This window comes from Triticum aestivum, chromosome 1B (genome assembly GCF_018294505.1).
Source record: "Triticum aestivum cultivar Chinese Spring chromosome 1B, IWGSC CS RefSeq v2.1, whole genome shotgun sequence".
Lineage (NCBI taxonomy): Eukaryota > Viridiplantae > Streptophyta > Magnoliopsida > Poales > Poaceae > Triticum > Triticum aestivum.
The window spans coordinates 213,898,391-213,926,207 of NC_057795.1; positions in this window are offsets into that span (position 1 = coordinate 213,898,391).

Consider the following 27,817-nt stretch of genomic DNA (forward strand, 5'->3'; position numbering starts at 1 on the left):
GGCCTCATCACAACACCCCCCCTTGGGAGCGTCACGCGAGGGTGCTGGACACGGGGGCTGCACCCGGGTCACGCCCGAGCATGCCACCCAGCCAAGTCCCTTGGACCTGGTCGTCATGCGCCCCTCCCCGAGCGGAGCCAAGGTATGAATACCATTTGAAAGTCAAGGGGGACTCCTGAGCATCGCGACTCAGGAGCCTAACTGGTCAGGTAGCCCCTCACTCCTTAGTTCCGCAAGGCTAACGGCAGTTGAGGTATGCGCGGGGCTGGGCCCTGCCGATATAGAACGCCAGATCCACCCCTACACTCCCTCCCTATTGGTTGTTCACGCGTCAAGGGGGACTCCTGAGCATCGCGACTCAGGAGCCTAACTTGTCACGTAGCCCCTCACTCCTTGGTTCCATCCTGGTGATCCGGTCGGGGCTAACGGCGGTTGAGGTATGCGCGGGGCCGGGCCCTGCCGACGTAGAACCCAAAGCAAATAGGAAGGAAACTGCAAAGTCTAGAAGCAAATCCAGAAGCAAATGCTACAAACCATAAATTGTCCTCACAATACCAAACGCAAGCTTAAACGCCTCCACGAGGCACGGTGCATATTGCAGGAGTTGAAAAAGGAAAGAAGCCGCGAGAAGATCACCCTTGGGCATCACTGTCATTTGCTAGGAGCCCCGCCTCCGTGGTGGTGTTGCGCCCGTCAGCTCCACCCCCCGAGGCCGCGGAATCAGCAGTACCTGCCTTGGGCGCAGTGGTGAAGGCACGGAACTTCGCCAGTAGGGCTTCCACTCAGCCCTTCACGGCTTCAGCAGCAACGATGGAGCGCTCGACGTCCACAGGCTCTAGCAGCTCATCGAGGTTGGTGCTAGGGTCGGGAAGGTAGACGTGGATGAGGACCACCGTCCGCGCTGCAGAAGAAAGGACGTGAGCCTCAACCTCAGGCATGGGCCCGACGCCGGTCACGACTTCCTCAAGCGCTTCAACCAAGAAGGGAAGCAGCTGGGCGGGTGAGGGAGTCCCGAATTAGGGGGTCCTCGGATAGCCGGACTATGTACTTTGGCCGGACTGTTGGACTATGAAGATACAAGATTGAAGACTTCGTCCCGTGTCCGGGTGGGACTCTCCTTTGCGTGGAAGGCAAGCTTGGCAAACCGAATATGTAGATCTCCTTCTCTGTAACAGACTCTATGTAACCCTAGCCCCCTCCGGTGTCTATATAAACTGGAGGGTTTAGTCCGTAGGATAGGAACAATCATAATCATAGGCTAGCTTCTAGGGTTTAGCCTCTACGATCTCGTGGTAGATCAACTCTTGTATTACTCATATCATCAAGATCAATCAAGCACGAAGTAGGGTATTACCTCCATCGGGAGGGCCCGAACCTGGGTAAACATTGTGTCCCCTACCTCCTGTTACCATTAGCCTTAGACGCACAGTTCGGGGCCCCCTACCCAAGTTCTGCTGGTTTTGACACCAACATTGGTTCTTTCATTGAGAGTTCCACTGTGTCTTCACGGTAAGGCTTGATGGCTCCTTCAATCATCTACAACGATGCGATCCAGGGTGAGGTTTTCCTTCCCGGACAAATCTACGTATTCGGCGGCTTCGTGCTGCAGGCCAACTCGCTTGGCCATCTAGAGAAGATCGATAGCTACGCCCCTGGCCATCAGGTCAGGTTTGGAAGCTTGAACTACACTGCCGACATTCGCGGAAACTTGATCTTTTGACGGATTTGAGCCCATGACAGGTGCGCCGTACAGTCACGATGAGCATGACTTAGATCTGCCATCAGACGGTGTTCAGGAGAACGCACCTGCAGCTGCCCAGGCCTTAGATCCGGAGCAGATCACGCCATCCAAGGACGGATGGATAGACCCCGCCACAGAGGCCGCACACTCATCGGTGCTAGAGCCAAACACAGACTTCATCTTGTCGGCGTTCTGGGAATGGGGGTACCCAGACTTGCCTGCCTGCGGCCTGCGGCATGGCTCAAGGAGTGGCCCAGTACGACCCATCTTCATCAACACATGCTCAAGGCCCTCGCGAGGGGCCAAGCCTCGCGGGGCGGACGACAGGAGGATTCCTTGGACACAGCCTCATCAGGATGGCTCGCGAGGAGGCGGAGAGATCAAGGCGGGGTACCTCGCGAGGTGCCCATGACGCAAGCCATGACGACCGAGGCCAGGCGGGCGCCGGCCCGCGTAGAGTCCTTGTTTCCTCTTTGGTGCAAAGGGGGCAAGCGCAGGCAAGAGTATCAAGGAAAGGCAACCATTTTGGTGCAACAAGACCAAGACCAGCAGGACGGCAGAACGGAGGTCATCGTGGAGCCCAAGCCGGCATCATCGTTAGGGTCTTTGGCAGGCGAGGACCAACTTTAGTCAGGATAAGTGTACTAGATGTTCCCCTTCAAAATGGCCAATTGTTGGTGCCCTTCCCGCTTAATATTTGGGAAGAGGCCCAGGGCCTCCGCCTGTAAATAGGGCTAGCCACCCACAGGGTAGAGGGATCCGCATCTGGAGACGGAGGAGACTAGAGGCATCTGATACAGAGAGAGAGAGAGGCAACTGAACTTCCCCTAGCAGTTCATTGCTCCAGCCTAGAACAGACCCTTGCGAGGCTGTTCTTCCCTTGTAATATTCATCATCAAACCCAGAGGCAATCCACCACACCACACACTGGAGTAGGGTATTACACCATAATGGTGGCCTGAACCAATATAAATCTCGTGTCCCTTGTGTTGTTCTTCGTGTAGTTTAGATTCTTGCGAGGCGACGAGACACGGGTAGGCAGTAGGTGTGATTTCCGTGCGCACCCCAGAGTTCGAACCTTGAGGGTCTGCCGGAACCCGAAATCCGACATTTGGCGCGCTAGGTAGGGGTGCGCAGGAATCCGCCTTCCGTCGCCTCGTGTTTCACCGCCCGTCGCATCATCATTATGATGTCCGGCGACCCAACGGGCAATCCCGACCCCTGGGCGGCCTGGCCCGCCCGTGCAGAGCCGCTTTCCCAGGGCGACCTTAACCATGAGCCCCAGGCAGCCCGCGGTTCGCAGGGCGCTGCGGGCTACGGGCGACGCGGCCAGGCGGCACCACCTCTCATGCCGCGGCAGGTGCGGTCGGCAGCAAGGGCCTCAAGCCATGCCGCGGCCACGACGCCGTACACCCGGCGGGAGCAGGCAAACTCAAAGGCCACGCTCACGGTGGCCCGAGAGCTACTGCGATGCAGGCTGCTGGAGGGTGGCCGCGATGTGCTACTAGAGCGGGAGGCGGAGCTCCTGGGCTCAGCCGCCTCGGGGACTCACCCCTTTGGCGCCCAGCCGCCGCCTCAGGCCCAAGGTGGACCGCACGAAGGCCCCACGCGCGCGCGCACAGCTCCGAGCGGATTCCAGGGCCACTCGAACGCCAACCCGGCTGTCGGCGCTTGGCTGCCGATACTGCCGCCTCTGCCTCTGACCAGCGAAGGGGGATCCACTAAAATCCATGGACCCGGTGGGCCGCCGCGCTACCACTCCCAGGTGGGCACCTCGAGCGGGGATGCGTGGCACATGGGGCACTACAGCGAGGCATTCGGGGCGGCGGCCCCGGAAGCGTATGTGCCCCACATGGTGGATCAAGGACACGCGCAGGAGGAAGACCATGGCTCGTTCCTTTGCCCAGGCTGGGCGGAAGAGACATACGAAGCCGAACTCTTTCAGGAGCTCAAGGAAGGCCTCGTCGACCGCGCTGGAGGAAGCGACTATCGGGTACGGCTAATCCTTCAGGAACAGGCATACACTAACCATGGATTGCAGGAGGTACAGGTCGTCGTGTCGGATGGCCGCCCCAATCCAGCAGCTTCCTACCTCTCAGGAGGAGGGCACCGGGGGCTGCAGGAGGGGGGCCGAGATCTGGCCTCGCCCCCGCGGTGCTCGGAGCAAGGCGTCCTCAGGAGGTAGGCCCTCTGTCGGGGAGGTGCCTCAGGGCCTACCCCCGGCAGAGGACCCGTGGTCGTCAGAGGAACCGCTGGCAACCGCTCTATCCCATCGGTGGCGTCCTCGGTCTCCAGACGTCATCGATGGCGATAGAGTGTGGTGCAAGGCGGGGCCCTCATCTAGCGATATGAAGCAAGGTCGGTACCTGTGAAGAAGGCCCAGTGCCTGTGAAGCTCGCCGCCCCGTGACACTCTCACGTAATAATGTGTGGGGCTATACACGCCCCGGAGTCTCCGAAGAGCCGCCCTCGGGCCTCGGGGGTTCCCGTCCACGCCCAGTGGCAGCAGTTAGCTCCGCGCTGGTGAGAAGACATCGAAGACTAGACTAGGTGCCGGACGCGGCTCTTCTGCTTTTTTGCCTTTCCTTTGGTTATCGTTTTTCCCCCGTTCGGATTTAAGTTGGATTTGAGCTCGAGACTTGCGTGTGTTCGGGGAAGGGGTGTTTAGTCTCGTTCGAGCAATCTCTCGCGTTCTGGTTACCGCTTTGCGTCCATCCAGCCTCAGCCGCCTCCCCTTGTGAGCCCCTCGCGAGCCGGGCCAGTCCCGGCATGCGCGCAGCCCAGACTGCCATCGCCACGCCCTCTCAGGAGGTTCTCCTTGCAGGTTCAATAGGCTCGTTCAGGAGGCACTCAGGACACCACGGCCCTCCGCAGGCTAGCTCGAGGCCCACGTGGGTCAAAGGTAAACAAGCCAGTCGACTCGCCATGAAACCAGCCACCTGGTGCAGGCACACGGGTGATATCATGTCTACAAATACGCTAACTGCAAGTTTTTACACAAGGGGCTCCCCCTCCCAAAATGCTCTTACAACCTTCTGGGCCAAGCCCGAACTCTCTCTGCGCAGGGTAAAAGCAGGAACAGCACGCGATCAATCAGGTAAATCCCCCAATGCATCCTCAGAGGAACCTCCAGAGTCGTCACTGGCATCGCCGGCCTCGCCATCACCTTCCACGTCGCCGTCGTCAGCACCTGGGCCGTTCACCACGCCGCCCTCATCAGCAACCACGACCACACCGTCGTCATCAGCGATGAAGGCCCTAACAAGGGCGTCCACGTTGTCTTCCACCCAATGCGCCAGGTTGCCCCGGATGGCAAGGGGCACCAGTGCGATGGAGACATCGAAGTCAAAGTGGGGGTCCATGTTCTAAAGATGACTGAAGACACGAGAAAAAGCGCGCCCAAGCAGGGCACGACTCCTCTCCTCCACCAACCTGTCGGCTCTGCCCGACTGAGTCTCTAGCTGCGTCACCATGTCGGTGAAGAACTGAAGGTTACTAGCATAGTTAACCTCATGAGGCTCCCCAACTGCTGCCTCGCAGATGTTGCCCAAGGCTGTGTTAGCTCTTTCCCGAAGTGCGCGGAGCATAGGGCCATGCATGTGCTCCAGGGTCTGCCACTGGCGTATCTCGTCCTCGCTCCGCCGCACGACGGCCTCAGTCGCGTCCACACTTTGATGGAGAAGAAGCACCTCGGCGTGGGAGGAAGCCAGTTCCGCCTGTGCCACGCCAAGGGCGGCCCCAACAGCGTCCGCACGCCATGTCACTTCATCCAGCTTGGCCTTTAGGGCGGCGGTCCTGCCCTCTGCTTCGACCTTGATTAACTCCAGCCTCTCCTCGAACTCGCGCTCGAGGTCCAAGCGGGCCGCCGCCACCCGGCGATCAACCTCTTCTGAGGCTCGGGCTTCCCTCACGGCAACGTCATCCTCTGCCTGCGCCACCAGGCGCTCCCTCGTCTCCCATCGCTCGAAGTCCAGGGTGCGCTCGGTGGCCTCCAGCGTCAGTGCCTCCTGACGTCTCTGACGCTCCGCCGGTTGACCGAGCCCCCCTTCATCGACGCAAGGGCCGCCTCGCCCAACTCCACCTGTTGCTCCAGGGAGCTACTCCAGGCCCGGAGCTCCCACGCCCGCTCTTCTGCGGCCTTGCGCCGCTGGTTAGCCTCCTGAGCCTCCTCGACGGCCCGGGAGCAGGCCTCCCGAGAAGCCGCCAGCGACACCTCAGCTTCCTCTTTATCAAGGTCACGCTGGTGGCGCGCAAGGGCAATGGCCACCTTCAGCTTGTGCCTCTCCTCAGCTAGGTGTAGGCCCTCGGCCTCAAGGCACGCGTCCTCGTCAACAAGCTCTACACCAAGCTGGCTCACTGCGTCAGCCGCCCTCCGGAGGAACCCTTGGCGGAGGGCGCGGTGCTCCCGAGCGCGCTCGAGCATGTCTTCTGCGTCATCCTCCGCCCCAGGCGCGCGTGGAGAGCCACGGACCAACACTCCCCCTCTGGGCAGGGGGCTGGGGGCTGGCTCCCTCGTGATGGCCGGACGCGCCTCACCAGAAGCCTGGCCTAGAGCTAGTTCGTCCCCCAAGGAAGAACACAAGACCAACCTCATCCAGTCATCGTCCACGACCAATCGAAGAGCCCAGGGCAGGCTGGCTATGCCCTAGGAGGGCTCGCAAAGGATGGTCGTGAGGTACGCAGAATCATGACGCATCACAGGATGGCTCACCTCTCCAACCGACCTCACCACAAGGACAGTGCTTGAGCCCGGGGCGCCTGGGGACGGTGGAGAGGGCGAGGCCTGGAGGGATGGCTCCTCAGCCATCTCCGTGAGCTCGGCAGGAAGGGCCTTGCAAGGCAAAGATCAGGTGAAGCAGTAAGGAAGTAAGGGACTGAGAAAGGGGAAGGCTTACTTGTCAATGGCGAAGTACTTCCTGCGCTTCAATAGGCGGCAAGGGTAATCATCACCCAAGGCCTCCCTTCTCTTTCGGAGAGCCTCGAAGTCCACGCGGAAGCGGCCCAGGAGCTCGACGCAAGGGTCAGCCTGCGACGAGGAAGAAGCGTCAATGTGACCGACGTCAGGGGCATCGCCCTGGCACAGGCCGCTAGACGCCGCACCATGAAGGGTGGCCGGGGCCTCAGGGGCCTCTACCACGGGAGCCGTTGGCCGTGGCTCAATACCTTCAGCCGCCACAGGGCAGGTCTCAGGAGCTGCCGCCTCAGGAGTTCCGCGTGGCGTCCTCGTCCCGACGGTGGCCCCCTCAGCTCCCGGTGGCCCTTGCCTCCCAGCTCCACCACTCGAGGAAGGAACATCGTGGGAAACCGTAAGGGCAACCACCACAACTAGGTTCTCGCGAGGTCCCCTGAGGCCTGCAGGGCGCAGCCCCCATTCACCGAAGCTGGGCATCTGCTTTACAAAATCAGCCCTGTTTGAGCAAAGGTACAGCGGGGTGCCCCCTTGCCGGATGCTGCCAGGGGAAGGGTCCCCAGTTAGGATCATGAGAACCTTCCTCAGCACTTCAGGCGTCAGATCTTCCTCTTGGAGCCTCATGCGGTCTTCACGCCCCCCGAAGGCCCACATCCGGCGGGAATGACGCTGGAGAGGGGCAATGCAGCACAGGAGGAACTCCTTCACCACCTTGGGCGCCGTCACACCGAGCGCCCTTAGGTTCGCAAAGCGATGCCAGACGAAGACGAGCCGGGAGCTCGTGAGCGTCTCCTGGCCCCAGCCCGAATTGGGGATAGCTGGCAAGGTGGGCTCCGAGAGCAGGGGCCTGGGTACTCCAACATCCACGTATAGCCACCGCTCTCAGAACACAGTCGCAGGCAGAGGAAGGCTGAAATCAATTCCCGAAGCCGCTATTTCTGGTACGGCAAGGAAGCTCACACACCCCGAGCATTGGGTGGGGTCACTGAGGCGCAAAGAGAAGAAGTGGCGCAGCAAGGCAACCGAAGGAGGAATGCCCATCATCGCCTCGCAAACAAAAGCAAAAACGGCAAGAAGAGTAATGGATTCGGGAACCCAAATGCATCATGTGGATCTGGTAATGGGAAAGTACGGCGTTGAAGAAATCAGAAAAGGGGGGAACCAGTCCCGCCCACAGGGCGTCGGTGAAGTACCGGACCTCGGTGACTATTCTGTCAATAGAGAAGTGAGATGCGGCCCAGACCGTCGTCCTCCCGCACTCGTTGAAGATGGTGGCAAGGGCAGAACTGACCTTGTCCAAGCCTTTCCGGTTGAGTATAATCGACCGGTTGACAACAGGAGCCGTCGACAGCGACGGGTGGGGCGAGGGCACAGACTTTTGCCCTTTCCCCTTCTTCGTTGGAGCCATGGCAATAGGAAGGGGGAGGATTCGAGATTGGATTGGAAGCGGAGGCTGGAGCTCGAGAGAAGGAAGAGCAGGAGGCGCGCGAGCGGCGAGAAGAGGGGTGACTGTGTGCAACCGCGGGTGCGCCTAGCTGGGCACAAAATAAGGAGGCGTGGGGGAACAGGGACGCCCACGTCCAATCAACCGCCACGCGGCGCCCAAGGCCGCAGGCTATTGGGGCCTGCGGCACTTCGCACTTGCCCCTTCGCTTCTCTGCTAAGCCAAATCCAAGTGTGCCTTGGGCCCGGGGGCTACTGTCGGCGTTCTGGGAACGGGGGTACCCAGACTTGCCTGCCTGCGGCCTGCGGTGTAGCTCAAGGAGTGGCCCAGTACGGCCCATCTTCATCAACACATGCTCAAGGCCCTCGCGAGGGGCCAAGCCTCACGGGCCGGATGACAGGAGGCTTCCTCGGACACAACCTCGTCAGGCTGGCTCGCGAGGAGGCGGAGAGATCAAGGCGGGGTACCTCGCAAGGTGCCCATGACGTAAGCCATGACGATCGAGGCCAGGCGGGCGCCGGCCCGTGCAGAGTCCTTGTTTCCTCTTTGGTGCAAAGGGGGCGAGCGCAGGCAAGAGTATCAATAAAAGGCAACCATTTCGGTGCAACAAGACCAAGACCAGCAGGACGGCAGAACGGAGGTCATCGTGGAGCCCAAGCCGGCGTCATTGTCAGGGTCTTTGGCAGGCAAGGACCAACTTTAGTCAGGATAAGTGTACTAGATGTTCCCCTTCAAAACGGCCAATTGTTGGCGCCCTTCCCGCTCAATATTTGGGAAGAGGCCCAGGGCCTCCGCCTATAAATAGGGCTAGCCACCCACAGGGTAGAGGGATCCGCATCTGGAGACCGAGGAGACTAGAGGCATCTGATATATAGAGAGAGAGGCGACTGAACTCCCCCTAGCAGTTCATCGCTCTAGCCAAGAACAGACCCTCGCGAGGCTGTTCTTCCCTTGTAATATTCATCATCAGCCCCAGAGGCAATCCACCACACCACACACTGGAGTAGGGTATTACACCACAACGGTGGCCTGAACCAGTATAAATCTCATGTCCCTTGTGTTATTCTTCGTGTAGTTTAGATTCTTGCTAGGCGACGAGACAGGGTAGGCAGTAGGTGTGATTTCCATGCGCACCCCAGAGTTCGAACCTTGAGGGTCTGCCGGAACCCGAAATCCGACACACCTCCAAAGAGATCTGTGTCATCGGACCCTCGGACTCGTCTCCGATCATAGGTTCCGAACCATGCGCATCCGTGCCTATCGAATCTAATTGGGCACCAATCATGGAGTTTACCTCCACTGATATCTTTCAGCACTCACCCTTGGGCGACGTGCTAAATTCACTTAAATCTCTCTCCCTGTCAGGAGACTCTTTGTCGAACTATGTCCAACTCGAGTGGGAAGGAGACGACGAAGAAATTCGTTCCCCACCCACCACCCACTTAATAGCCACTATCGACGACTTAACCGGCATGCTTGATTTCGACTCCGAAGACATCGACGGTATGGACGATGATGCCGGAGAGGAACAAGAACCACCGCCCGCAGGGTGCTGGACAGCCACCTCGTCATATGATATATATGGTGGACACCCCCAAAGAAAGCGATGGCGATGAGGCAACGGAGGATAATTCCCATGAGAAGCAATCTAAGCACCGGCGTCATCGGCGCCGCTCTAAGCCTCGCCATAGCAAAAATAGCGATACCGGCACAAGAGACAATAACGCTCCAGATAATGCCGAGGACGAAAACAATCCCGCCCAGCCAGGCTTCGAGCAGGCCAAACGGGAGGATGGGCAAGCTAGCCCCAAGGAATAGGCAATGGATGGAGAATCAGAGGATGACAATGTCAGGACCCCGATCCTAAGTCACACCGATCTAGCATGTAACACATCATATCACTTTGCGGCCTCATGCACGGTATTCCCACGGGTGCCACCTTACCTGGCCCGGGACCGTTTGCGCATTTTGGCTCGCGTATATGATAGTGCTGCTAGCATCCATATGACAAAGAACCCGGGCTGACACGGCTAGTCGTGAACCCAAAGTGGCACTAACTTACAGGGACAGGCATACATGACCCAGCAACGAACGTGTCTGTCACCAGCGAGTGAATCCGGGCTGTAGCAACTGGGCTAGCAGGACTCCGGTAAACCGGGCTGTAGCAGGCTAACAGGACTCCGATAGACACAGCATGACATTTCCCCAAAGGGACAGACATAGGAACGAAGAAGGAGACATGCCGGCCAGCCTAAGTGTTCCGGAGCAGTAGCAAGCTACCAGGGCTCAGTGGAAGCACTAGGAGACATTTCCCGGTAAGAGAGGCTACCGAGGATAAACAACTAGATAGTCAGATCCCACACATACCAAGCATTTCAATAACATACACACAATATGCTCGATATGTGCAAATACAACATGGCATCACAACATAACTCTACGACTCAAAGTATTTATTCGTTAGGCTCCGAGGAGCGAAATATTACAAACATGGGTCTCATGACCCAATATTCAGAGCATACAAGTCAAAGCACAAGCGGAAGCTTAACATGTCTGAGTACAGACATCTACAAATGAAAAAGGCTGAGAAGCCTAACTATCTACCAGATCCTGCCGAGGGCACAAGATCGTAGCTGAGGTAACAAGCTAAACGTCGAAGTCCACGCGGTACTAATAGCGAGACTGAAGTCTCTCTGCAAAAATGTAAAATAGGCAAACGTGAGTACAAATGTACCCAGCAAGACTTACATCAGAACTAACTACATATGCATCATTATCAACAAAGGGGGTGGTGGAGTTTAACTGCAGCAAGCCAGCTTTGACTCGGTGGCTATCCTGAACTACGACTGCAAGTAACTCTTTTGAGGTGGCACACACGAGTTCACATATTCACCATATCAATACACCACTATGGATCCGTTCCCGTCTCCCTACGAGAACGCCATCCATAGCACTCACACTTATCTTGCGCATTTTAGAGTATCCACTTTCACTTGTCTATGAACTGTACAGACAACCCAGAAGTCCTTTACCGCGGACACGGCTATTCGAGTAGATCATATTGACCCTGCAGGGGTGTACTTCTTCACACACGCTCTCACCACTTACCGCCGTTTACACGACATCTACTCGGCAACCTTCAAGCGGAAGCCCAGCGAGGGTGCTGGCCACGACCTGACTAACCACACAAGTCTCTCGTCCAGGTTTATCACCTATTCGGGTTCCATCCGCAAGGAGATCCAGCCGGGGTGTCGCTCACGGCCCCAAACGATGTGTGCAGGGTTCCCAAGCCCACCATCCGGGTGCCACTTGGTACACCGGGCCACTGTGCCTAGTCTGTCCCAAGCCCACCTGTACCGGGTGCCACTTGGTAGACTACAAACACCAGAAACTAGTTGCAACTCATGGACAGAGATCAGGTTGATTAATAAGTCGAGAGAGCTTGGAGCGCCCGGAGCCCAATGTGTGGTAGTAATTGTTCATGGATCACAAACACAGAACTCAGTTCCTGAGGACGGCTGCAATGAGACAACCCACCATGTACTCCTACATGGCCTCTCACCGCTACCTTTACCAAATCGTGTTCACACACTTAGCTCACACACAGTAGGACATGTTTACACACCTCCGATTCATTCCCGATGAATCAGACCTGACTCAACTCTAAGAAGTAGCAGGCATGACAAACAAGCATGAATGAGTAGGCACATCAGGGCTCAAACAACTCCTACTCATGCTAGTGGGTTTCATCTATTTACTGTGGCAATGACAGGTCATGCAGAGGATAAAGGGGTTCAGCTACCGCAGCAAGTAACAGATGAATTGTTGTTGTCCTAATGCAGTAAAAGAGAGCAGGAGCGAGAGAGTGGGATTGTATCGGAATGAACAAGGGGTTTTTGCTTGCCTGGCACTTCTGAAGATAATAAAGTTCTTCATCGGTGTCATCGATCTCATCGTCGGAACACGTCTACTGAGAGGGGACAAACACTGGCAAGAGAGAAAGAACACAATCAATGCAATGCAACAATATGATGCATGAGTGTGACATGACAATATGCTATGGTTTGAGCTAATGCAACTAGCAACCAGATTAAATGAAGTTGGTTTGAATCCAAGATTCAAATTCAGACTCCATATGTGGATATTTAAATGCCATTTATATGATTTGTCCTAAACAGTAGTCATAGGTTGTTCTAACATGCATGAAAATGGTACAGATGGATAGATTGGATTTTTCTGATAATTTTTCATATATAAATTATTTAATTCCGAGTTACAGTTGAATTTATATGAATTTTAGAAGTTTATACTATTTTCCGGAATTAATAAATCATTTAAGATTTATTAAAATCCCAGAAACAAATACTGCGTCAGCATGACGTATTAGTGACGTCAGCAGGTCAACGGGCGGCCCAGGTCAAACTGACCGTTGGGTCCCGAGTGTCAGTGTCTAACTAAACTAACCTAGCTTAGTTAATACTAACCTAACTTAATTAGCCGGGCGGGGCCCGCATGTCAGTGGCTCTGGGGGAGTCAAACTGGGTCAACCCGGGTCAAACTCGCCGGAGTTGACCCGAGGCTCGTCGCCAGCAAGGCCGGAGACGGCGGAGGGGCTCGGGATTCCTCCTCCGGTGACCAAATGGCCGGCGGAGGGCATCTACGCGGAGCTGGGACTCGCCCGCATCCATCTGTGCAAACGGCAGGGGCTGAGGTGGCCCGAGCTCGCCGGAGGCAAGCTCGCGGCGGTGGCCGGAGTTTGGGCGATGATGCAAACTTCGCTATGGTGCACGGCAGGAGCAACGGGTGGCTTCTAGGTGCTCCTGGAGCTGTACTAAGCACGGAAACACGCTCGGCTTTGAGCCTGAGCGGCTGTAGCGACGGCAATGACATGGCCGGCGGGCAGAAGCTTTCGGCTCCATGAAAAAACACGGCTAGGCGACGCATTCGGCAGCAAAAAGAGAGGGGAAAGATGACGGTGCTCACGTAGATCACGAAGTGATGCTCGGGGTAGCCGGGGGCGTGTTGAGGACGACGAATCGGCGAGGGCGATCGGCGGCGCCTGAGGTTGAAGATGACGGCGGTGATGGCGTTGCGGGCCTCCTGCAGTCGCGTGTTTTGCCGTGTGGCTCCACGGCGTCGGGGCGGAGCTAGCGAGCTGGACTGCGAGGCGAGGCGTGCGCGTTGGCTGCGGTGGCGGTGAACGGCGGCGACGGGCTCGCTCGGGTGGCTGCGGGCGCGAGCGCTGGGGGAGAGGGAGGAACCAGAGAGGGGGGAAAGATGCAGGGGGTGCTAGGTGTCTCCAGGCACGGACAGGCTCGAAGGGGAGGCCGCCAACACGAAGCAGGAGGTTGAAACCTCAGGTGCGTGTGCGGGCGACACGCCTCTACCTACTGGCAGAGGTTGAAGACGGTAGGGAGTTGGGCTGGCCTCGGCCGGGCCGAATATACTAAAAACAAATCCAGCCGGGCCGAATACAATAGATCAGACTCATTTGAACTGCGTTGTGATGTAGCCCGTCACAGAGGCGCCGCACACCCCCTATGCTTCACTGACGAAGTAATGGATCATGAATTCCCAGAAGGGTTTAAACCCATGAATATTGAATCATACAATGGTACAACAGACCCCGCGGTATGGATTGAAGATTTCCTTCTCCACATTCACATGGCCTGCGGCGATGATCTACACGCCATCAAGTACCTCCCACTAAAACTCAAGGGACCAGATCAGCATTGGCTGAATAGCCTGCCGGCATACTCCATTGGCAGTTGGGAGAACCTGGAAGACAGATTCCTTGACAACTTCCAGGGCACTTATGTGCAACCTCCGGATGCTGATGACTTAAGTCACATAACCCAACAGCCCGGAGAGTCGGCCAGGAAATTCTGGACTCGGTTCCTAACTAAAAAGAACCAAATTTTCGACTGTACAGACGCCGAAGACCTAGCGGCCTTTAAGCATAACATCCGTGACGAGTGGCTTGCCCGACATCTCAGCCAAGAAAAGCTGAAGTCCATGGCAGCCCTCACGGCACTCATGACCCGCTTTTGCGCGGGCGAGCATAGCTGGTTGGCTCGTAGCAACAACACAGCAAGCAATCCTAGCACATCAGAGGCCAGAGATAGCAACGGCAAGCCCCGATGCAACAAACACAAGCATCGCAAAAATGACGATAACGCCGAAGACACGACAGTCAATGCCGGATTCAGTGCCTCTAAGTCCGGTCAGCAGAAAAAGCCATTCAAAAAGAACAATTCGGGCCCGTCCAGTCTGGACTGCATACTCGATCGTCCATGCCAAATTCATGGCACCCCAGGAACACCAGCCAATCATACAAACAGAGAATGTTGGGTCTTCAAACAAGCCGACAGGTTAGGTGCTGAAAACAAGGAGAAAGGGTCTCAAAGCGATGACGATGACGAGGAGCCCCGATCACCAAACACAGGAGGGCAAAAAAAACTTCCCCCGCAAATCAAAACTGTGAATATGATAAAGGACATCCATATTCCCAAACTGGAACGGACATGCACTCTTAGGGATGTCGACTTAATGGAGCCAGTCGCCCCACAATATAAACTATGGCCGATCACTTTCGATCGTATGGATCGTCCAGCCAATACCAATCAGGGCAATTCAGCCGCACTAGCCCTTGACCCAATAATTGACGGATTTCACCTCACGCGAGTCCTTATGGACGGATGCGGCAGCGTAAACCTGCTGTATCAGCACATAGTGCACATGATGGGTATCGATCATTCGATGATCAAGCCCACTAAAACCACCTTTAAAGGTGTTATACCAAGTGTGGAGGCTCGTTGTACAGGCTCCATCACTCTGGAGGTAGTCTTCAGATCACCGAACAATTACCGTATCAAAGAGTCAACCTTCGACATCATCCCTTTCTACAGTAATTATCGTGCACTGCTTGGACGAACCGCGTTTGCTCGATTCAATGTGGTTCCACATTATGCCTATCAAAAGCTCAAGATTCCTGGTCCATGCGGCGTCATAACAGTTAATGGCAAGGCCGAACTCCCCCTCAGTGCCGAAGAGCATACCGCCGCCTTAAGGGCGGAAGCAACGAGTGGCATCCTTCAATCGAACCTCGAGTCGATGGCCAAGCTCTCGGACACTGTCAAGGGAGTCCGAACTACTTCACGGCAGGATAGCCCGGCTCGTCCGGAGCTCAGTTAAAACACTCTGGTAGTGAACGGAGGCATAGCTAGGATAGGCCACACAAGGCGGCTTAACCGCTCCGTGGCACATAAACATCTTTTTGCACTTTCTTTGCAGGTCCACTTTTGAGTAGGCCAGGACTGGCGACATGGAAACATCTCAAATGCATAAGGGAATCCTTAGATATGCCCCTTGATGACCATCCGATTACACTCCGGATCCGCACACAGCCTCCTCCCGCTTGATCTCAGCAGGTTCTGAAGTCATACTTCTTTTTATCACATTACTTGTACTCGTATGCATCGACGTGTTATTCCATTACAACATGTGGCTTTATACAACGCTTATCTGTTGTTGTTTCTTATTGATACTCTTTGTCAAAATGGCATCCGTACACCGCGATATGCCTTAATCTGCCAGGGGCTTCATTGTACCCATAATAACGACAATAAAGTCTGAACACCTTCGCGGTCGTTCAGCACCCCGAACTTATAGCATTATATGCATAAGTTCCGAATCATGTCTTGGGTCAATAGTTGGGTTTGCCCGGCTCCCATGTTTTGCTGCCTTACGTTCCGCTATATCAGCTAAGGCGGCACAGGGAGAACTACTACGATTGTGTCCCGGTTCTTCCAGACGAGCGCCTCAGTAGAGAAAGCTGTTCGAGAGGTTGTAAAATCTTTAAGGATTTCTTCCGCATAATGCCATAACTAATGAAGCGTGAGATGGATCGGCTTTTCTTCCGATCAGGTGCTTATAGAGCCCCTCGTGCGGTCTTCCGAACACCAGGGGTTGCGGCTACCTTCCTTTTGTCAAGCTCCTATGGCTAAGTGAGAGTGATAAAGCCCTATAGTCCGATTGCCTGGTTCGTTGTGCTGAACACCTCCTTCAAGGACCCAAAACTGGGATTAAGTGTGCTCAGGTTTATCCTGAACACCCCCTTACTTCCTACATGGGGGCAGAAGCCGATGACTGGCCAACTCTCAGGATTAATATATAAAACGGCCGCACAGGAGGAAAAACTTTCAAATAATAGGCAATAAATAATACAAATGACCTTGTTCAACATTACAAAGGACAACATGACTGTATTCATGGAAATATAATGTCCTTGGTGCATTGCTCCGCCGCAAGGAGGGTTCCTTTTAGGAAACTATCATAATATAATTCGGGCTTGCGATGCTCCTTCCCCTCCGGTGGTCCCTCGGTCATCAGCATTTCCGCATCCATCTTCCCCCAATGCACCTTTGCGCGGGCGAAGGCCATTCGCGCACCCTCCATGCAGACCGATCGCTTGATGACTTCGAGTCGAGGGAAGGCACTCACAAGCCGCTTCACGAGCCCGAAGTAGCTGCTTGGGATCGGCTCGGTGGGCCATAGCCGGAAAATTAAATCCTTCATGGCTAGTTCGGCCGCCTTATGTAGTTCGATCAGCTGCTTCAGCTGATCGGCGAATGGCACCGGATAATTTGGCGCCAGATACTGCGACCAGAAGAGCTTCTCCGCAGTACTCTTTTCTTCGGCTCGGTAGAATTGGGCGGCATCAGATATGCTGTGTGGCAGCTCCGCAAATACCCCTGGAGAAATCCGAATTCAAATTAGTAAACATGATTTTCTCCCTTCAAATACCTGCTTTACATAGAGAAATCCTTACCCGTCGCGATCTTCCTCGCCTCCTGTATTTCCTGCAGGGTGCCTTGGGCTTCCCCCCGAGCATCGCGTGCGGCCTGGTGAGCTTGGGCGAGTTCGGACTCTTTCTCCGTTAAACTCTGCTCCAAGGTCTTGCATCTCTTCACAGCCTATTGAAGCTCTTGTTCAGCTTCAATAACCTTGGCCTCGTGCTTCTCACGAAGAGCCTGCCCTGTGGCTGCCTTCTTCCCGGCTTCGGCCACAACCTTCTTAAGAGCCTTAATTTCGGTCGTCGCCCCTAGAGCATATCATAAAAATATTTTCATCATGTTAACTTATTCATTCACGCTAATGCGAACAAGGTTTTTGCATACCTTGGTTATCCTCCAACTGTTTCTTCACTCGGCCGAGTTCTTCTTCGGCCCGCTCCAAACTCTGCTTCAGTTCGGAGACTTCCACAGTATGAGAGGCGGCAGTCGCTGCAGACACCTGCTTACAAAATAAAAAGAGGGAGAGATGCCATAAGGCGAGTCTCCTGCGAACATATATTTGATCCTCTGTCCGGCTCCTTCTTTCACCAAACAGTGTATCAGGGGCTACTACCTATACTATGACACTCTTCGAAACCTCACAAAACATACCTCAAAGCCCGTTATAAGGCTGATGCAAGCTTCATTCAGTCCACTCTCAGCGGACTGAATCTTCTCAATCACCGCACCCATAAGGGCACGGTGTTCGTCGACGATGAGGAGCTCTTTAGTGCCGCTGATAAAGTATCAGGCACCTCTCGTTGGACAGAGGTTGCCGGTGGAACAGGCGCACCCCCTCCTGCCGAGGGGGTTGCCTTCCTGATTCTGGAGCCATATCGCTCTCCGGAATTGCGTCCGGTTGGGGGCCGAATTCAAGATAGCCCCCGCCGTCAACATCCATGGGAGCCTTTTCTCCCGTGTGTCCGGCCCCTGAAGTTTGACCTTCTGGCGCCGCCTTGACGATCTTTTCCTCCCTCCTTGGCCTGGGTTCCTCTGGGACGATACCTCAGTGTCGTTCACGTGTTTTGGGGAGGGGGCCTTCGGGGGTGTCCCGCTGTCCATAGCATCCGAGCCCAGTGAATCCTCCAATGAGGATGGTTCGGTGCGGTACCTCGCCGGACTGCAAAACAGTATGGCTCAATGATTAAAATGTCATGTCGTAGTGAGTCTGGATGCGTAAACGTGTTCAGATTTTATATTCTCATGAGTTCACCAGGGGCTGGGCACTGGGATCCCACTCTGGGCTGCTGTCGGTAGCGGCATTGGACTCTTCCGGAAGGGGAGTTTTTCCCTTCTTAGGTGACCCGTCCTCCGAAGATGTGGAGGCCGTCCTTTTCTTTCTTCCCCTCACTGGGGATTGGTCTTCCTCCTCTTCCTCGACCTCTTTGGAGGAAGAGCGGGCATCAGAGTCTTCGGATATTGTGTCCGAAGTGCCGCTGCGACGGAGGCTGCCCCTGGTCTTTTTGGCTTCCTTCTCGTCTTCTTCTTCGGCGCTGGAACCAGCATTTTCGTCAGAAGTGGGCCGGCCGGTTCTTCTGGCAGTGGGGCTGGACAGTAGATCCGCCCCGCCTTCTTTGTCCAGCCCTAGGAGGGTTGTGAAAAACACATCAAGCATTTCCCTTGGGTTATGCGAATAAAACGTATGAATTACCAACATACAATGACTTACCGAACTTGCAGGGCGGGACAGTTGGTACCCGCGGTCCTCGGCAGAGTCCGGCCACGATTTGCCGGACTTAAAAAGCACCTTCCAGATGTCCTTGTGCGAGGAGCCAAAGAGCTCTAGCAAGGTATGGTGCTTGGCCGGGTCGAATTCCCATAAGCTGCAAGCCCTGTGTTGCCAATGGAGAATCGGGCGAACTAACATCACCTGGACTACATTACCAAGTTTGATATTGTTGTCTTCCATATCCTTGACGCGCGTCTGGAGCGCCGACAACTCGTCGGGCGAGGACCAGTTAAGGCCCTTCTTGGGCCAGGACATAAGCCGCAGGGGGGCTCCGGATCGGAATTCTAGAACAGCGGCCCATTCCGTGCCGCGCGGCTCAGTGATGTAAAACCACTGCTGCTGCCACACTTTGACGAGTCATTGAAAGTACCTGTTGGCCATGTGACATTGGGCATCTTGCTCACCATGGCGCCTCCGCACTCGGCGTGCTCGCCGCTCACTACCTTGGGCTTCACATTAAAGATCTTCAGCCATAAGCCGAAGTGTGGCGAGATGCGGAGAAAGGCCTCGCACACGACGATGAATGTCGAGATGTTGAGGAAGGAATTGGGGGATAGATCATGAAAATTGATCCCGTAATAGTACATGATGCTGCGACCGAATGGGTGGAGGGGAACCCTAGCCCACGGACAAAATGAGGGAGGAATACAACCCTCTCATGGGGTTCCAGAGTAGGGACGATCTGTCCCGCCGTTGGAAGACGGTGGCTGATTTTCTTGGCCAGATACCCGGCCTCCCGAAGCTTTTTGATATCCTTCTCCTGGACGGTAGAGGTCATCCACTTGCCTCCTGCTCCAGATCTGGACATTTTCGGAAGGCCTTTGTGGGCGAAGAAGACGAACGCTTGGGCGCTGGAGTTCAGGCGAGGGGGAATGGATGAGAAGAGGAAGAAGAAGGCGTGGGTGAAAAAGGGGAGTCCTTATCTCCTTATAAAGGCAGCAGGGATCCTCCGCCTCCCCACTTGCCCGGTAAACTCGCTTATTCCCTAAGCGCCGCATTGATGGCGTAGTTGGGTTACCCACACCCGTATTGATGAGAATCCCAAGATAAGGGGACATGATCTCTACTTCGACAAGATGTGCTAATAAAACCGCCTCGCAATATGCACAGTAGCAGGTTGGGAAAGAACGGTTCGCATAATGACCGGGCCACGGCGTGATGTCACGTATGAAACATTGTCAGAAGATTAGATTTGTGGAATATTGTGCTCTCTACGGTGGTAGGTGGAAATTGTTTTGCAGAGCCAGACACGATTCTTGTGTTCAAAATCTTCTATGGAGTATTCGGAGAAGGAACCCACCTTGCAATGCCGAAGACAATCTGCGCGCCGGACTCATCGTTATTGAAGCCGGGTTCAGGGGCTACGGAGGGGGTCCCGAATTAGGGGGTCCTCGGATAGCCAGACTATGTGCTTTGGCCGAACTATTGGACTATGAAGATACAAGATCTAAGACTTCATCCCGTGTCTGGGTGGGACTCTCCTTTGCGTGGAAGGCAAGCTTGGCAAGCCGGATATGTAGATCTCCTTCTCTATAACCGACTCTGTGTAACCCTAGCCCCCTCCGGTGTCTATATAAACCAGAGGGTTTAGTCTGTAGGACAGGAACAATCATAACCATAGGCTAGCTTCTAGGGTTTATCCTCTACGATCTCTTGGTAGATCAACTCTTGTAATACTCATATGATAAAGATCAATCAAGCAGGAAGTAGGGTATTACCTCCATCGAGAGGGCCCAAACCTGGGTAAACATTGTGTCCCCTGCCTCCTCTTACCATTAGCCTTAGACGCACAGTTCGGGACCCCCTACGCGAGATCCGCCGGTTTTGACACCGACAGCGGGGCCATCCTTGGCCCTGGCCAGCGGCTTCTCCAGGCCACCATCGCAGAGCGTCTTCAGCGCCTTGCGAGATCTCTCATCAAGATCCGTGAAGGCCACGCGATCCTCGACCAGGACCTTCACCTTGGTGTCCAGCTTGGCCCTCTCTGTCTTCAGCTTCTGCTCCAGCGTTTTTAGTCGGCCGTGCTCAGCGGACAGCTCGGCGTCGCGGTCCCTGATGGCGGCCTCCTGAGCCTTCATCTCTTCCTCCTTTGCTTGGCGGTCGCGAACCTCTTTGGAGAGCTCATCGCGCAAACCCTGCAGCTCGTCCTCCAGCGCCTTGCAATGGTCCTGGGCGACTATGGCATCCTTCAGCACCGCATCACGGGCGGCTGCGGCCTGGGTGGCAGTTTGCTTCTCCTCCTCGGAAGCTGCCGCAGCCCGGCTCAGCGCCGCTCAGACGAAGGCGTCAGAGTGAACCCAGCCGGAGATCAGCTCCAGGCGCCCGACCACTAGGCGGGAGTTGGTGCCCTGGAGGTCTTCTCGCAGCATGCCCAGCTCAGTAAAGGCATGATCCGAGACAGTAGAGGAGGCAGAGGAGTCCGGAATGAGTGGCGCAGGAGGAGAAGGCGGCAGCGTGACCACGACTTGGGAGACTGGGGGATCCTGTGCCCGGGGCACCTCAGCAACAGCATCAGGCACCGGCACCTCCACAGTCAGCGAGGCCGCGTTGGCTGGCGCCTCGTTAGAGTGTTCCTCCAGGCCTTGCGAGGATGAACAGGCAGGGGAGGTGCAAGCTCAACTACCTCCCCTTCCCACGGGAGAAGGCGCAGCTGCGGTAGATGAGCCTGCCCCAAGTGGAGCCGCAGTGTCCCCCTTCAGCTTCTTCTCCACAAGTGGCGGCCTAACAAAGTGATGTAGAACGTTAAGCCTCGGCAGCGAAAAAAAGAACAAGACAGAGTTCGAGCACTTACTGGTCAATCATGGCATAGGTTGGCGGCCTCTTGCTGAGCTTGAAGCCCGTGAGCCTCTTGGTCCGGGAAGCAGCCTCAAGAGGTCCAGGAGTGGAAGAGGGCATACCAGAAGGGCTGGAGCTGGCTTTGGGCTGTGCCTGGGCTGGGGTAGCCCCTCGGGAGATCATCCCCGACCTATCTTTCTTCAGGATCACGGGCTGGTCCTCTCCCTCTCACCTGGCGTCGGCCTCGTCGTCATCCGGCAGGGTGCGGAGGATGCTGGCCCTACGCCGGGGAGAAGTCTCCCCCGTCCCCTCAGCGGCCGCCTCCAAGTCGAGCTCCTCTTCTTCTTCGTCTTCCTCTTCTCCTCCGCGGGAATCATCAAAAGACAATTCCACTGGTGCCGTCGCTTCCTGGCCCTCAGGAGGCACCTCCGGCACCAGACCGCGCCCATCAAAGGTGGGCATGGCGTCTACCACCTGCTGCCAGTTGTCGCGAAGGAACAGGGAGGCAGGAGCGCCCTCCAGACCTTCCACGTCCTCACCGACCAAGAAGCGGAGAGCTGTGACTAGATCCTCGTCGGCTAGGGCCACCGAGTTCAGGCGGAGATCGTCGTCCGCATCCCCAAGCGTCCATAACGAGCGCGAGTACGCCTGAAGTGGAGCCACCCGCTGCACCAGGAATTCCCCCAGGAGCGTGGCCCCTGTCAGCTTCGCCGCATTCATGTTGCTCGGCCTCAGGTCGGCATTTATCTTCTCCAGCACCGACTTCGCCCGTCGGTCGTCAAGTTTCACACGAGACCACGCCTCGTCGGCCTGGGGTTTCTCCATGGGTAACACGAACCGAGAGTGGATGCATCCGGCGTCCATCATGACCCACTTGCTCCAGAAGCCATCAACCCTCTTCCTGGTCTTCGAGATCGCGTTGGCCTTGGAGTACGCGACAAAGGCAGCGTACGCTGAGGTATGGCTGCCAGTGATTCGGCGGGAGAAGAAGTGGCGCAGCAAAGCCATGGACGGCATCACCCAACGTGCGCCTCATAGTAGTAGGTGAAAATCGACATAAGGAGAACGGAGTTGGGATGGAGATGAAGGGCCTACAACCTGTAATGGTGGAGGACGGCGTAGAAGAACTCGGAGAAGGGAGGCACCAGGCTAGCGATGACGGTGCTCATGAAGAAGGGGTAGAAGGTGCTCCCCTTAGCCTCCGGCGCGGCGGAGTCGGCCCGGAGTCCGGTCTCCCCCATCTCGCTGCCCTGCGCCGCCGTCATCAAGCACGTAGCGGCGAGATTCTTCTTCGTCATGTTGGGGGCATCCAGGGCCGGTGAGTACCAAGCCGGCAGGGCTTCGGCCACGGTCTTGTGGGGTGCCATTGCTCGCTGAGCGGGGAAGGATGGAGCGGATCTGGAGATTTCAGAAGCAAGAGAGCAAGGAAGGGGATCTGGAGCAAGGCGAATGAGAGCAATGAAGGTAAACCTAACCCAGGCCAGCCTTTTCTCAGTCGGGTAGTTGCCGAGGCAGCATGGGGAAGCGGAGACGCCCACGTCCAATCAACCGCCACGCAGTGACCAAGGCCGCAGGCTGTTGGGGCCTGTGGCGCTCCGCACTTGCCCTTTGGCTTTGCTGCTAAGCCAAGTCCGAGCGCGCCTTGGGCCCGGGGGCTACTGTCGGTGTTCTGGGAACAGGGGTCCCCAGACTTGCCTGCCTGCGGCCTGCGGCGTGGCTCAGCAGTGGCCCAGTACGTCCCATCTTCATCAACCCAAGTTCAAGACCCTCGCGATGGGCCAAGCCTCGCGGGGCAGACGACACAAGGTCTCCTCAGGGGTGGCCTCACCAGGCAGGCTCACGAGAAGGCGGAGAGATCGAGGCAAGGGGTACCTCATGAGGTGCTCTTGACGCAAGCCATGACGATCAAGACTAGGCGGGCGCTAGCCTGCGTAGTGTCCTCGTTTCCTCTTTGGTGCAAAGGGGGAAGCGCATGCGCGGAGTACCGATGCATCAGACAAAGGTTTCCATATTGGTGCAATGAGACCAAGATCAATACGACTGCAGGACGGAGGTCACCGTGGAGCCCAAGACGATGTCATCACTAGTGCCTTTGTCAGTCGAAGACCACCTTTAGTCAGGATAGCTTGTACTAGATGTCCCCTTTCAAAATGGCCGTTGTTGGCTCCCTTCCGGTCATTATTTGGGAAGAGGACCAGGGCCTCTATAAATAGAGATTGCCACCACAGTAGAAGGCATCTGGATCTCATGTAGAGCCAACAGAGACGGATCAATTCCTCTCCAAGCACACCACCACAAGAACACCCCTCGCGAGGCTGTTCTTCCTCTGTACTGTTCATCATCAGCCCCAGAGGCAATCCACCACACCACACACTGGATTAGGGTATTACACCACAACGGTGGCCCGAACTAGTATAAACCCTGTGTCTCTTGTGTTGTTCATCGCGCTAGCTAGAATCGCGGCGAGGTTTTGGGGCGTGGATCGGTAGGGAGAAGATCTTCGTGTGCACCCCAGAGTTCGAACCTTAAGGGTTTTGCCAGAACCCGATATCCGACAGTAGTGATTCGAGTCTCCTAAGGTGTTTTAGCTACTTGGGGATGGTTGCTTCTTCATCAACCACCACCACCACTTCCGCATAACCTTGCCCACCATACGTTTCGCCAACCCAACTTAACCCAATTGTTGTTTCAGCTTGTTTGAGTTGTGGCTTGTGTCTCCTAAGGTGTTTTGGCTACTTAGGGATGACAACGTCAACTCGGGCATGTGTATAGCCCATCATTCCACTTCCACATTGCCGATTGCAAAACTACCGCCGCATTTCTGCTACCACCATTTGACTTTGTCCTTGAGATTTTGAGTTGTGGTTTTCCCATTTCCAAGGGTGTTTCGGCTAACTAGGAACGGGTCGACATCGGCAACACCACCTCTCACCATCGCCAAAGATGGTAACCTCGACGACACCATTGTATATTACCCTTGCAATTGCATTGATAACTCCTAGAACATTTTGCGTCACTTGCCTATCGAGACTAGCTATTGAGTATAGCCGGCAACGTTACTTGTGCACATTAGTGATCATTGATCTACACCTACCATTGCATACATACCATATCATATTGGTATCATCATAATATCTCTTGTGTCACAAGATTGTTCCTGCATATATACAATTGTTATCTTGGTTTGTGCAAAGTGGCCATACAAAAAAATAAAGCTTTTAAGCAAAAGAAAGAGAGCAAAGAAGCTTGTAAGCAATAGCCATAGCATCACAATATATCATATCTTATCATATCCGATCATCTTGGATCATCTTGTGCTAGAACACCGGGAACCATACATACATAAATACTTGGGATACAAGTTTATCCATTTTTTGCATCTTATAGGTTGTGCACAAGTGTCATATCCGCCTATTGAGGAATCATGCTAGCGTCTCTCTTGAGTTGTGCAACACGAGTGTTTTTCGTGGATTCTACATTTTCTGCTCATTCCTTGGTTACACGACCCCATTTATCAATTGCTTTGTGTGTTTTCGTGTGCCATTCTTTGCTATTGGTCTACTTGTTTCACTTGCAAATTTGTGAACCTATTTCAACATTATTAACTCTTGCTAACATTTTGCATCAAATTTTGTGCCACTATCCTCACCGAGCTCTACCATAAGGTTTATTTGATAGGTGTGAGTGAACAAGTCCGGTACCAATTCCACTATTCTTTCATCTCACACTGAGTGAAACAGGATACATCCTCAACTTTGGGAAAAGGTAACTTGGTATTGTTTATCTCATTTCCTAGTCACCTCTACTCGAGTCTTGTGATGGATAGGCAAGGCATTTCACCTTCGGTCTACAACAACGACGAGTTTGATGCCACGAAAAACAACTCCATCGCCAAGATGCAAGCTCAAATGGAGGAGATCAAAGCCCTCATCAAGTCCTACAAGCGATCTTCCTCATCTTAGAGAAGACGCTCAAGAGGACATGCTTCCGAGCTACCATCTCCGGCAAGATCACATCGGCATCGACACCATCACCAACAAGAACATGAAGGTCAAGAGCTCAACACCAAGTACTGCTCAACGACTTCACCATCTCCCTTTGCATCTTCGCCAAGTGACTTCAAGGCATCTTCGCCTTCGGACATACGTCATCTTGGCCAACAAACACCCCAAGACTATGCTCAAGAGAAGCTCCTCAAGCTCAAGCCCGCAATTTCCATGAGCTACTACGACCATGACATCGACCACGAGATTCCTTTCTATGGGACCCAAGAACCCGAGGAGTATCTCTAGTGGGAGCGCCTAATGGACGACTACCTCAAGCTATATCAAGTTCCTCCCGAAGATCAAGTGAAGTGCGCCTCAAGAAACTTCCACGACTACGCCTTGACATGGTGGCTTCACACACCTTCGGAGAGCTATGACATGAGTTGGCCAAAGACAAAGAGAGCTTTGTGGCGAGAGTTCATGCCTCGAACCTACACGGAACAACTTCGACACCAATTGGAGAATACCATCCAAGGATCCAAGTCCATTGGCAAGTACTTCAAGGAGATGAAGATGGCCTTGCGATGAGCCGGCGTGGATGACCCTATTTTGATGAAGTTCCACTTCATGATGGGATTGAACAACGACATCTCCAAGACAATCTTCCTCGAGAACTACAAGTCCCTCGACGACTACTACATTGGTTCTCTCAAGGCGGAACAAGAACTCATGAAGGACAAGGCTTCTCCACCCCAAGCACACTTCATGGCGACCAAGCTCTACAACAAGAATGAGGCTAGTACCACCACAATGTCCAAGCCCGATGAGCTCCAAGCGATGCTCCCAAGTCCGACTTCACCGCCATCCCTGTTTGTGGCATTGATGATGCCGAGTCTACTTCGACTTTTTTTTCAAGATGGTGCGGCGACGCATACGACTACGGAGACCTTCAAGGACCAAGCTTTGGAGGCGAGCGACAAGGTGGCGAGCAAGGATGATGCTCCCATCTTTGTGCCATCTTCGGCCTTCATCCACGACGACGATGATGAGATGATCGAGCATGGGATTTTCCCTTCGGTCATGGAGGAGAGTGATGATGTGCCATCTTCGGCCTTCATCCATGGCAACGACAACGAGATGGTTGAGCATGTGATTGTCCCTTCGACCACGGCGACATATGATGACTTGAGTGACTTGTGCCACCATATTGAGAGTGAGAGCGAGTTCACCACTAGCCCCACATATGATGGGTTGCCACAATTCCCATGTGAGGAGAGCCACCACCCCCACCACTTGAGTGAGATGAGTGACTCAACCATATGTGACTTTGAGTGCACCTATTTTGAGGGAGTGAGTGAACCACCACATAGAGAGAGTGTGATAGTTGATAGGTCTGATGAGGCCATTCGCATTTCTAACAACTTGACCTCTACCTCTATTGTGTCTTCTCATTTGGTGCTAGGTCCCATTTATGATGACGCGCCGATACTCGACGACTTCGTCCTTCCTTTGGACAAGACGATGGCAATGGTGGAATATGACGCACCCCCACATGGTTCCATCATGATGATGATATTGACCACCATTTGGTCTTTCCCACCTCACCTACACCACCTGAGTGGAATGAAAAAGGTAACATAGGTGAAGGTGATGCTCTAGTCCCACTGGTGGACAATCTTGACATTGATTGCTTGCATGATGTTGATCCAGCTAGTACCATGCTTCATGCTAGTATGACTTCACCATGCGATGATTTGCCCATTTACGATGAGTATGTTGATTCTCATGTGGAGTCTATTAGTTGTGATGCCATGTTACATAGGATTTCTTGTGACAATTCTTTAGGTCACATCATGTTTGATAATCTTCTTGACTTGTCATATGCTATGCATGAGATCAACCATATGTCTTATTTGCAATCTCATCGTAGTGACTATGCATATGCCATTAAAATAAACCCAATTTGCACATATGGCATAGATGACAAGCCCATGGTTATTAGCATTTATTTTTCTTGTGATGATATTGATATGCTACCTTTGCATCATTTATCTCATATTCCATGCCGTGACAACCTAGCTTCGGATATGCATTATTTTGGATGTTATCCATTTTCTCCATATGATGTTTCCGATATTGCTCTTGAGGAGAGCCCATAGTTTCCTCATACATATTAGGAGAATTTGATCCATCCCATTCATTGCATGATCCCAATACTTTTGTGCACCATATGATCCCCATGAACAAACATGCTATTGATGTGCCATATACTTGCATTCTCAATTTGTGTCCCCATCGTGTCATACACAATAACTATTCTTTCATGATGGATGCCATGTTCTTATACCATGCATCAAATTTCATTGAGCGATGCCTATCTTGTGCTAACTCACATGTACA